Source organism: Ostrinia furnacalis, unplaced genomic scaffold (genome assembly GCF_004193835.3).
Source record: "Ostrinia furnacalis isolate ACB-3 unplaced genomic scaffold, ASM419383v2 OfSCF0396, whole genome shotgun sequence".
NCBI lineage: Eukaryota > Metazoa > Arthropoda > Insecta > Lepidoptera > Crambidae > Ostrinia > Ostrinia furnacalis.
The window spans coordinates 408,650-420,734 of record NW_021130635.1 but is presented as its reverse complement, the minus strand read 5'-3'; positions in this window follow the sequence as shown (position 1 = coordinate 420,734).

Sequence of the window (12,085 nt, the reverse complement as noted above, 5' to 3'; positions counted from 1 at the left end):
GAGTCACTTGAGTTTGTAAAACCTGAGGTCAGATTTTATAAAGGTAGCAGGAAGGCGCTGGATGCAGGCTGCCTCCAACTGGTCAATCTGCAAATCATTGAGGGAGGCCTATGTTCAGCAATGGACGTCCTGTGGCTGAAATGATGATGATAATGATATTTTATAAGACACCGCAGATAAGTACCTAGTTTGACATGGAACGATCAGACCGCGAGCTAAAAGCTTTGGATCACAGGACCAAGCATCATTCTTGAGTGTTTCATTAATGAACGACAACAAACCACAAGACTCACTCGAGTTTCTAGCTATGCTAGTAAGCTTAGTTTATCCAGCCAGTGTCCATGTGGATTAGAGGACGGATTTGTTTAATCCTCTGATAAATTTATTTATCTACACTAATATTATAAAGAGGAAAACTTTGTTTAGTTGTAATGGACAGGCTCAAAAACTACTGGACCGATTTTTCCCTATAAAGCCATTAGCCTATCCTGCCAGACGGGACGCTCTGACTAGGGCCTGATATCGTAGCAGGAACATGTTTGTAAACAAATCCATATGTACAGTCGCAGAATGAAAAGGTTCGTCACCTTAGTGTCGGTTTTCGCTTGCACTAGGTACTGTAAGAGTCAAACCTGCCAACATAACAGTGCAAGAAACAGTGCTGCTAACATTTAAATAAATATGACGTTTGCTAACGAATAAGGTTTTGCTTGTTTATTTTTCTATCCCATCAGTGCAATACAATGATGACATTGACCAATTGACAATAGTTTTTTTCTATTAAAGAAATAATAATGGCAGGTTGAACCAACAAGAAGGTTTTAGTTTATCAATCATAATAATCTTCTTGACAAGATAAATCGTCAAACAACTTTGATCTGAATAATTTTGAACTTTACTGACGAACAGTTAAAGATTATTTTCTCTAACTCGAGATTATTCTGTAACATAGTTTCAAAAGGTAATATGTGCTCGCGATTCGTTAAAGGAATCAATTTGAAAACTGACGAACCTTTTCATTCCGTGACTGTACAACGTGCTCCTTTTGTTTTCCGGATGTTTTAGGAGTAGGTATATTCTATAAATAAAAACTAGTTAGAGTCTTAAAAATATGTTTCATAAAGCATATTTTTTGAAGATATTGTGGATTCTAGATTTTTTTTTTTCAAAATTGTCACCTAGTCTTTTTGTTCAGACTTTATATTGATAAGTGTATCGTTTTCGTTTTCAGCCAAATGACGTCCACTGCTGGACAAAGGCCTCCCCCAAGGTTTTCCACAATGAACGGTCCTGCGCTGCCCGCATCCAGGCTCTTCCCTTTTGATAAGTGTATGTAAATTATGAATTATTTCAGTGAAAAATTAAGTTTTTTAAAATTTCTAATGAAAATATAGGTCGAAAAAAATTGTTGAATCTAACAAAACATGTAATGCCATTCCATTCTTTGAAGTGGTCCCTAGAGTTCCAGGAAATCAAAAAGAGCAGCTTTTAGAATTTTGGAAAGGGTTAAGCTACAACTTCTTCCTGGGCGTTTTTAACTTCAATAAATTAGCATATCTTTATTTCCTTAGCAACATTACTGCTTTCAATACTGAGCTATATTTTCCCCTTAACCAAACCATTAACCGTCCAGCTTTCCCGTTAAACGTACGACCATCCAACTCTCAAATTGCTACACGATTGATTACATACAAAAAACTGGAGATCAAGGCGCCTGTACCCACAATGGTGTCTTTAGCAATTGAAATACACTCGCAGCTGTTGGAACCGTATAAAATTCACATTACACTTTGAAATTCAAATACTTGAGACTTGAGTACATAAATTACTCAATGTCTCTCATGCGTTATTGTAATCAACAACATAATTATACGATGTAAACATTTTTGTACAACAATGCCAATGGGAGAAAACAATGATCGTTTGATATTTACACTACATACGACAAACAATGATGCTATGTAGAGCAGTGGTTCTCAAACTGTTTGGATTTGCTAAAATGGGTAAAGTAAAGATACAGGGTGACTGGTAATTAGTGGCGGAGCCGTTAAGGGGAGGTAGTCTAGGGTTATTCTGATAAATATCACTATGAGACATACCGTCCTTATTTAACCCGCCCCGGCGGGTGAAGCTGCGGGCAAAAGCTAGTAAAACAATCAATAAAATAATAATAAATGGTTAAATGACAAGTGGTTAAATAACATTAAAAATCGGACGATGCTTAGCTTAGTTAGTTGAGTTTTAGTACAATTTTAACTATAAGTTATAATTCTTTGTTTGTTGTATGTATATCATTTGTAAATAAAGTTTATCTTTTCTTTAATTTTACCTACTCATTTAGCTAAAATTGTAAAGATATACAATGAGCGGTCTGGTCACTTTAGAAAGGTTAAGGTGACATTTTTGTGAAACAATGGCTTAAGAAAAAGCTATCATACTAACACGGCGGCACTTTTCAATGGAAAACGTAACATTTAATTAGTATAATTAGTCGTTAATTGCAAACATTATGCGACGCAAATGAATTGGACGATAATTAAAAATATTAATTGCTTTAAGGTGCCGTATATAGTATTGTTTTTATCAGAAGTTTTGAAAATTCCTTATTCGTTTACTTTGTCGCCGATGTGAGAAAAAATGCGTAAATTCTGTATGTATACAATACTTGTACATACACGTTAAGATGTTCATTATTTATAAGACGCCGGTAAAAAACAAATAATTTTTAACTTAAGACAACTTTGAAGTTTAAAATAATTTTAATTATTTGCTCTCTTTCAGGACTATCTGTCTTGATACATGAGTAAGAATGATTAATAAAATGAAAAGTATGACTAAATTTCCTTTGTAACTCGTTTAAAAGGTTCTAAAAGCGTTAGGACACTTTCTAATATTATTTTAGTCCTTTTCAAACGAGCCCTTCCACTGCCCAGTCCTGTCCCTGTCCACATACAGCAAAGACCACTGCCCTGCTGGATTTTAACCATATCAGTTATAACTATAGAATATAACTAGCTTAGCAACTGAACTCTATTTTTTTCCAAAATAAAATTTAGCCTATGTTAGGTACTTATGGGTAACGTAGCTTTCGAATAGTGAAAAAATTTTTAAAAACGGTCCAGTGGTTTTTGAGCCTATTCATTACAACCAAACAAAGATTCAAAGATTATTTATTCACCGAGATAATGTGGTACAATAAAATATGTGGTCTTAAATTAAAAAGAGGTGCAGCTTATCTCACCAGCGTAGCTGGCATGTGAATTTGTGCATAAAAAATCATTATTATAAATTACAATTACAATTATAATTATTATATAGCTATGTCAATAATTCAATTAGTTATTCAATAATATTAATTATAATAATCTTACTTCAATAAATTAAATTAGATGTCAAATTGTTTATTGTAATTTACATGTCAAATAATCCTTAACTGAATAAAAACATTTGTCACATAACAAATTATACAGTTTCTTATTAAACAGATTTCCAAACAAACAAAGTTTTCCTCTTTATAATATTATTAGTGTAGATAAAGTTAGGACTCTATTTCAGAGGACTTTTAAGCTTTTGACCAGTAGGGTGATGTCTTGTTGCAGGACCTAATTCGTGAACACGGGTACAAACAATTAAGTTAATTAACCGCCTCTGTGGTCTAGTGGTAAGACCACCTGCTTCAGACGCAGAGGTCCCGGGTTCGATTCCCAGTGGGGGCAGATTTTTCTGTTCGGTTTGGTTGGTGGCAGGGCTTGTTCTAAGTCCGATGGCTAGCTACCACCATCTTACCTAAGTCTGTCGCCATAACAACAATGTTAACAGCATTATTGAGTTCCGGCAGTTAGAGGTAAGATAGCCAGTTCCTCCGTGGTTGAGGATTCCGGGTGAAGCTCGCTTCCACCTTCGGCCTGATCGTCACTTACCATTAGGTGAGATACAGGTCAAGAGCTTCCTCGTTGTGGATAAAAAAAAGTTAAGTACTTAGTAACCCTTCCACGTAACGTTCACCAGCCAACCAAATTTCGATTGCTGTCACGAACAACCAATCACCAGGTCCACAATTTACTAATTAACACTACGCGATTTGTAGCCAAACGATTACAGTCAGAGCTAATGGTATAATGGCTTTAAATTATAACTCTACCTTATTACCTATCAGGTGATGACCTTTCTGCCAAGTTAAGTACATCCCAGGGATGTTATGGATATGAAATTTCGGTTATGGATACGGTTACGGATATTAGAATAGTATTATACCGGTTTCGGTGACGGTTACGGATATGAAATCATTTCGGATTATCCGAAAGTTTCGGATAATTTTGGTTACGGATATTATAATTTTAAAAATGTAAAACTCAAATAGCAAGACGCTGCGCGACCCATATAGCCACTTTAAGTATGTACTATAACGGCACCTATGACAATGTTAAAACAGGCGGGGATATCAGATTGTGCCAGGGAATTCCAGACAAGTAACAAATATTAAAAAACTTTAAGATTTAGATTCCGCCTTTATCCGAAACTATCCGAAACTTTTAAATCGGTTTCGGTTACGGTTACGGATTTCTTTTATTTCGGATATCCGATAGTTTAGGTTACGGTTACGGATATCCATAACATCCCTGGTACATCCTAAGACTCATAATGCGTTCTCCGCAAGCAAATTAAAGCTTACCACCTATTAAACGATGGAGTTGTCATAAAACTACACAATTAATTACAGAAGCATGTCATTATGGGACATAAAATATCAACTATTGACATTAATACTGAGTAGGCAGACTGAACGTTACTAAATGCGTTATAATGCGAAAATAATCGTCTAAATGAAAACTAATAATGGCTACAATGTACAGTCACGGAATGAAAAGGTTCGTCAGTTTTCAAATTGATTCCTTCAACGAATCGCGAGCACATATTACCTTTTGAAACTATGTTACAGAATAATCTCGAGTTAGAGAAAATAATCTTTAACTGTTCGTCAGTAAAGTTCAAAATTATTCAGATCAACGTTGTTTGACCATTTATCTTGTCAAGAAGATTATTATGATTGATATACTAAAACCTTCTTGTTGGTTCAACCTGCCATTATTATTTCTATTAAATAAAAAAAACTATTGTCAATTGGTGATGTCATCATTGCATTGCACTGATGGAATAGAAAAATAAACAAGCAAAACCTTATTCGTTTGCAAACGTCATATTTATTTAAATGTTAGCAGCACTGTTTTTTGCACTGTTAGTAGGTTGGCAGGTTTGACTCTTACAGTAGGTACCTAATGCAAGCGAAAACCGACACTAAGGTGACGAACCTTTTCATTCTGCGACTGTACGTTTTAATTCTATAAAATGACAGTATTGGCTGTTTAATTTAATTTTTAATTTTGCTTCGAAAGAAAAACAGCAGTTATTTGTAATTGAAAAAAAATCGCAACAAATTCTTATTTAACATTGAGGCACCTACCTAATTACATTTTTATTGATTGGCGACTAATTTCATAATGATTTGAAATACTTATTAAATATCAAAACAAATCAATCTAATATTTATTGAATACTTTTGAATTTAAGCTTGAATTTAGATGGAGTAATATGCATCGAATAATTAAGTAGGTATGCCTAAGAATTACAAACGGACACAAAAATATTTTAATTTATATCTCATGTTACAAAACATGTCAGCGAAACATCTTCACATATCATTACTTTCTGTATATGGTTTCCAAGATATTTAGTAAACAAAAGCGTTAAATTACTTAACAAAATACTTGCACGACAATCGATTAAATTAAAAAGGTTTCATGTTACTCTGTCATCAGTCCATAATTCAGTAATCCCATACCTTTTTAAAACAATACAGGGTAGCATTTTATTATTACGAGCTTTTACCCTGTTGCACTTTGATGTAACTAAAAACAATATTAAAGCAAAATATTAATTTTCTTAATTCTAAATAATGACCGATCTTAGCAAAATTTACACATCTGAATTATTATAAATTCATGAAAATTTTCACAATGTGAAAAGTCAGTTTGCCCTGAATTAAATTAGTAAGTAGGTATCAATGCCGTATTATTTTATGAAATCATTGATTTGTACATTAATTATAACATGTTATCACATAGCATGTGCGGTCGTATCTATACGTCATTTTTGTAAAAGACACAGGCCACAGTATGAGCGAACATCTTGATTACAAAGACAGCCTGTATAAGTAAATACCGTGTACATGTACAGCTAATAAAATTTTTATTGCACTTTAATGTGTTAAATATAAAAGGACCCAAACACACAGTCAATCATTATTACAGACAAAGGACTATCAACTTCATACATTTCTGCCTTAAAATTCGTGGAATTCAATTATAATTATTTTCTTTGAAATGCTTATACCACATCTTACGAGTAAGTCGTTTTCTTTCAATTTTAATTTAATTAAGTATCTTTCCTTTGCAGAAGTCAAATTCTATTATTAAATTATTCTTCTTGAAAGTCATTATTCTTACTAAGAATAGTCTTTATGTCTCAGATGTCTCCGAGCACTAGTTGTTTCTTTATGAATGCGATAATAAATAAATAATGCTTGTTTAGATATTAGATAGACTTCAACGAAACATTATCATAAAACACAGTAATATATTTTAAAAAAATCATTTTATTGAGTATCTTTTTATTATTAAACATCCGCTTGTTTCGACACAATTGTAAGAGCAAAAATCACAAATGGGTACAAATTAAAATATCTATTGTTGACCAAAATGACTTTAATCCCAAAAAGGGTGACTTTAAGAAAATAGAGACAATATGTCTCGTAACAATATATGTTATTAAAATGACAATTCTACATAAAAAATATGTCCCGTATTCTGTAACCTATACGCAAAAAAAAATCAAAAATATTGTTTCTCAGAGTAGGCGCACACCGTTGATTTTTCGTCGGCCGATAGTTTAGTCGGGCAGTTGATCAGTATGGGCATGTATGGCAGTACGCACACTACGCCGATTCGATTTGGCCGATTCTTCATACAAATTAAAATCGGGCACAACTATCGGCCAACTAAAAATCAACGGTGTGCGCCTACTCTCAAAGTTACTGCAACACCGGCACCACTTGCGCTAAAATGTATTAATGTTTATAACAGCTTCTTTTTAATAGCTTCTACAGCGTATTAATAGCAGTAGGGCGCTGTAATAAATTGACTAAATAAGTGAAGATCCCACTATCTTAGCCCACATCTAGGTGCCAATTACTACATCTTACTTAGCGGATATTTTTTCTATGATGGGTGGCTAGGGTGCTATCTCCTGACGTATCGGACCGTACAAATGCTAATTATTAATTAAAATGTATCGGAAAGTTAAGCTTCTAATTAAAACGTGTCGTGGGTTATCGGTAATTTTATAATTGCACCGTTTATTTGTATTATTAGCTTGACTGAATTTGTACGAATTAAGTGAGGACCAATCTCTAAAGATCATTAGGAATGATAAGGTAATAGGCACATAAGATATTGAAATTGAACCAACAGAGATTTGAATCTAAGCGTAATTTCCAATCGAGCTAAGTTTGCAAATCTGAGTATTTTACAACTATGAACATCTCTTTTCAGTGTGTGAATTATAATACCTACGGTTAAATAATTACGACTAAATTATTATTGAATGGGGCTTTTTTTTCGTTTATTGGCTATAATTCAGCCTTTTCTGACATCTTAAAATTTAAATAAATAGTCGGGTAACTAATTAAGCAACTTGTCAAAATATGACGTATTTTTATCGTTCAACTGGATCTGAGAAACCCGTGTGACAGTGCGAGAAATCTCGCATTTCAAGTTTGTTACATTGTTGATAGTTGCGAACGTATTAAATGAATTATGATAGTTAACAATAAACTATAATAATATAATTTAAAACGTGTCAAAATGTCATTATTTCAATTTATTCGTATAATTTTTCATTAAAAGGAGAAATTATATCTTACGTTAAGGAAAGATTATAGATTGTAATACGTAATTACAATACCTAATATTGAAATTTAAACTTACATCAACTTAATTGTTTTCTGAAATGATGCCCTTTTGATATATAAATTCATTATACAAGTCAAAAGCGTCATCATACTTGAGGTCGCGGGGTTCGATTCCTGCTCAGATATAAAAATAATTATTTATCGATCAATTTAATGAGAAGTAGATGAAGAGGATAGCAGTTATTATGATGCACATTTTAGATACATTTGATGATTATAATGTACTGTACTCGTAATGAAAAATAAGCCGCTTGATTAGTCCTTTTAACTGGTGACATTTATCTAGAAATTAATATTAGAGGTCCAGAAATACTGGTATCCCAAGATACCAATTATGAGAATAAATAGATACGACAGACACAAGGAATTAAAAACATAAAGTTCTCGAAAAAATCTGCTTAATTAAGATATAAGTATTTTTTCCTAAAAGGTTTTATGCCATTTTTTGGATAACATGAGCTTTTCATAAGCAGGAAGGCGCTGGATGCAGGCCGCTACCAACCGTGCGATGTGGAAGTCATTGGGGGAGGCCTATGTTCAGCAGTGGACGTCCTATGACTGAAATGATGATGATGATGATGATGAGCTTTTCTAATTTTGTTTCCTGAATTTTAAAACACTTTTACCTTACTGTTAATAGCAATTCACACACAACACTTAAAAATTATAAAAATTAAATGTGTAGTATGTTTATTGCAAACTTTCCTCAAAGAATTAATAGAGTTGTACTAAAGCTATTTATTAGCCGACTATAAAGTAACAGTAAGTATCAAATTTCTTTCAACGGTTTTAAAGAAACGAGGAGTTATTCGCCAAATCAATTGCAATTAATATACCATATAAAGAAGTAGAAATGCACGTAGTATTAAGCCACACACAATTATATTTCAACCCTGAGCATGCAATATTTGTAACTGGCTTAATGTAGTAACACAGTGGCAAATCGAAAATAACCCGTATTGCCTTGAAAGTCTGTTTAATTTCCATTTGCTTGAAGATTTTCATGTGAAAAAGAGAAAAATTTAGTAAGTTTCGACCAATATTTTAGGACTATATTATTTTAAACTTTCATGGTCACTATAGTCTTTTTCACCTAAGATGATCCGTATGACGTTTCGAGTTTGAAAGATTTAGAGATGTCACATAACTAAACCATAGCGATTTATCTATCGATTTTTTCGAAGAGTTAGTAAAACCTACTTTTAGAGAAATATTTTGTATAGGTGTTATTTAACAAAAAACATGTTTTTTACAATTATAAATATTATTGTATTATTATTGATAATATTCAAATTTCATGGTTCATGTTCAAAAAAACGATTCCTAAAAAGTACTGGTTCTGTTTCTTTAAATTAAAAACCATTAATTTATTTTTAATGCGTTTATTAAAGTCAATAATCGAAAAATATAGTTGATTTTTGTGATGTTTTTAATAACTAAGTATTCACTGCAATCTATTAATGAACCGCGGAAATAATCGATTTTATTATACAAGAAATACCCCAGCACTAAATCTATTCCGTTTCACACATTGCGTACATGAAATAAATAATATTTTTACATCGTATTTAATTAAAATATAATCAATAGACTCAGATTTTACTATATATTTCAAGACAAGGTAGTTATTTTTTTTTATTATATTGCTAATAAAATACAAATATTTTTTCAAAAATATTCTGCATATGTAGTATGCGTAATATGGATAACCTTGAAGTGTCATACGGATCATCTTACGTGAAAAAGACTATAACTAATAATTGTTATTTACGGGATTGCTACGAGTACCATGTATTTAATTTTGAGCCAACGTCCCTATTATGATAACTAGCATTGCAGTCGAACCACCAATCTGATTATCATGTCAGTTAGTAAAACGCAAGCTCTACACAGTGCCATTTGTTGTACATTATCAAACTACCTATCTATTTTGACAGACTTTAAAATCTACCAAACCCAACGTAAGCAGTTCAGGCCTTTCCACTTTGTATTATCACTAATGTATCACTCACAATAGATTATAAACTTAATTACTCTCTTCACATTTTAAAATTAATAACTGCCTCAGTGTACGGACAGCATATCAACCTAAACACTGTGGCATCTTATGTAGTTGACAGAGGGGTTATTTTGCAACAAAATTGTATGATGTGTCGTCTATGCTATCATAATTGATGATTAAGACTAACCAATTACTTCACACCTCACCAATTGTCGTGACAACATCAGTCCGACATATGCCATGATGGTAAGTAAATAAATGGTTAAACAAATAAAAGTACTTAACTTTGGAATAGGTTAATACGTCAACGTCAGTTCTGATACACCTAGTTATTAAAGTCTTAATTACGTTTTGCGCAGTCATTTGTTAATAGGTCTACAACTCAATTTCACTCGGTATAAGGAGTCTACACACCAAGCCCACTGACTAGCCCGGCGGCTTAACGTGAAAAAAATAACAAAAAGTTCCATTTTCAAAAATTTTCGTATAATATCTTGCAAATACAGCTCTTTGCGGACCCGGACACATGACGATGTGTGCCCACCGGCTGTGTGTTGACACCCATATAGACATATTATGGTAATCGACCCGCGGTACACCCGTCCCAGACCGAACTCGCTACGTGTGTGTCACCCGATAACTCTAAGGCCCAGAACAGACGGTGAAACGCAACTGCAACGAAACTGCAACTTTCTGATGATTCTGATGAATGAAATTGAAACTGAAAAGCTTTGTAAAACGAGTATGTTGTTTGTAATTATGTATTCTAGCAAATAAATTATTGAATTTGAATGTTTCAAACTGGTCGCATCATTTGTGGTCTCTCAACGGATACTATGGCAGAAACTTAGATGCAACTCAAGAGTAACTAGCAGTTGCAGTTTCGTCGCAGTTGCTTTTCAGCGTCTGTTCTGGGCCTTAGTATACCACTAGTACTTATATACTACTAGACAGGAAAATTTTGAGGTTAGTTAAGAGCACTGGAAAACTGTAAGTTCCCTTTATCCAGGCATATACATACATAGTTCATATCTAAGGGGAACCAGTAAGGAAAGAGGAAGAATCGTCAAATAATGACAAATCACATAAATAAAGCAAACGTAAATTGATGAAATCATTGCTAACATCCAAGTCATTAACGAAGAATGACAGGTCATCCTCAATCGACTAAATGAGTTGTTGATCATTTCAATTCAAAACAGCCCGTCTAAGTAAAGTAACATCTAGAATTCTTCGGTGTCACTTTTCAATAATAATTCTTATTTTACGAGTACGTACAGACATCAACTGCCCATTTCAATGCCAGCTCTCCAAAAACTAATAAAAGAGCATATACTTTAGCCTTATAATTAAAAGTTAAGTGCACGCGTATTTGCAAATAGCCACCTGTCACACGACACCTGTACTTCAAACCATTGCCGTCCGAAAACCAGTCTAATTTGTATTGTGATAAGACGCATAAATTGTGGAGAACTTAACCTTTTGAGTGTGAAGAATATTTATCTGCTCTTCGAGAATGCAATGTGCGTATTTAATGTGTCCAGTTTCTGAAGTTTGCTGCTTAATTTGATCACTTTGACCGCTCATTTCCTTGGCGTTGAGAGGGTTAAAAAATAACACTAGATGGCCATTCCATTCGTCATGGTTACGCTTTAACCAGTGATGGTGTTTTGAAATACTGCCTATTCAATTGTGATGGATACTGGTAAGAAACACTTAAGTAGTAAATTAATTTATTTGGCTGCATATTATGAATAACTTGACTTGGAAAAACGTGGTAAAATGATATGTTACTGTTGCAATTGAATGAATGAACTGGCGAAAACTATGAAATACTCCTTACAACCACATAGAAAGATGCAAGTTTATGTGGCATTTTAATATTTATATCAATCACAGACTTAATACCCTTGTCTAGGCATAATTTATACTTGAGTGTCGTTTTATATTATGGGTATCAAAAAAAACGAAAGAAATATTTCAAATTTCACATCTTGATAGACACCGGCAACTGATGCGTTTAAAATGTAAAAAACATAAATATTCGTTCTGATGAA